The sequence below is a fragment of the Lupinus angustifolius genome, chromosome LG03, assembly GCF_001865875.1.
Source record: "Lupinus angustifolius cultivar Tanjil chromosome LG03, LupAngTanjil_v1.0, whole genome shotgun sequence".
NCBI lineage: Eukaryota > Viridiplantae > Streptophyta > Magnoliopsida > Fabales > Fabaceae > Lupinus > Lupinus angustifolius.
Window position 1 is genome coordinate 21,152,800 of NC_032011.1, and position 1,452 is coordinate 21,154,251.

Sequence of the window (1,452 nt, forward strand, 5' to 3'; positions counted from 1 at the left end):
ATAAGGAAATAAATTTTATATGACATCATTATTAAAAAAAATACCCATTTTTGAGCAAGATTTTTGGAGTAATTTTCGGGGCGTTACAGACTGAGTTGACGGCAGAGAAGGTGCCGGACTTCGTGGGGGCAGGGTAAAGGAAGCCTCCAGCTCCTCGTGATGGTAGGGAAAGTGCATGGAAGATCCAACACATACCATCTCTATCTCTAAGGCACAAGGGTCTGTGTAGGTATAACGGTTTCCCTCAATCCTCCATGCCCTCTCCTGGGACATCGAGAAGCGTTAACCACGAATCCTGGCAGAACGATCCATCTGAAAAAAACACGAAAAGAAGACAAACAGAAAGAAGAGGGAGTAAGACATCTAATGAATATTACTCATTGACGGCGTGGAATTACACAGAATATTACATTCACACAGACATTCATAATATACACAATATATATATCACATACATAAATGCAAATGATGAATGATGTTATAACTCAAACCATGAGGATTAATATCCACGAGCTCAATGTATGAATGCTATGTTTATTTCATCCATCCTTACACCAATATCCTCCAAATAAACTATTCGGAAATAACCGAGAGTGCATGTCTCACAACAAGCCGATTTTAACGCACCAAATTATTCCTCGCAAGGATATATGATCGATCTGTTCTAAAGAACTGTCCATTTTAGGATGGTGTCGTATCAAACACTTTCTGGACATCCCTCTCATCGATCCTGATTGCAAAGAGGGATTGTCAGAGATCGTCTAGTTTGCGTTGTGAGAATTTTCTGATCCAACAGAATACCTCATCCAGGAATACAAGGGACTCGTCTCACCTAGATTGTTGACGAATCATCGCCATCGCCGTCCCTCTCAACATCTTGGGGCTCGTTCTTTTCCCGTAAATTTTCTCTTCACTACTTCATTATCCATAATGAGTATGCACACTAACCGAGGTTAGCTGATTAAATCTTTTAATCATATGCTCGGCTGAACCTAAGATATCTCTCAAAGGAATGCTTCATGTGGGACCTGAGCTTACGTCATCACGTAATAGAGGACTAACATCCCTACCACTACGAACCATCACTGAATATCCTAGACGACCACATGGCCAAGCCTATTACGGTCGGACGACCTCTCTACATGGTATCGTGTAATCCTTTATGGGCATTGCCCTAATCACGACATCACAGTCGGAAACCTTGCCCTAAATAGGCGCAAGAACAAATGTACTTGTATAAGTTTGTCGATTATGGGCACCAGACTCAATCATCTGAGTCACGGTCTTTCCCAAGTGTAAATACACTTCACACCCAAGCTAGGGATATTGCCTATGCAACCAAACAATCAGAAACATTAGAAAATATTGTATGTCTCTCGCTCAAGTGAGAGATTGTCGTTCAAGCGACGAACTCATCAAAACAGACTCAATTCTCTTCTTGATTCTCACCCA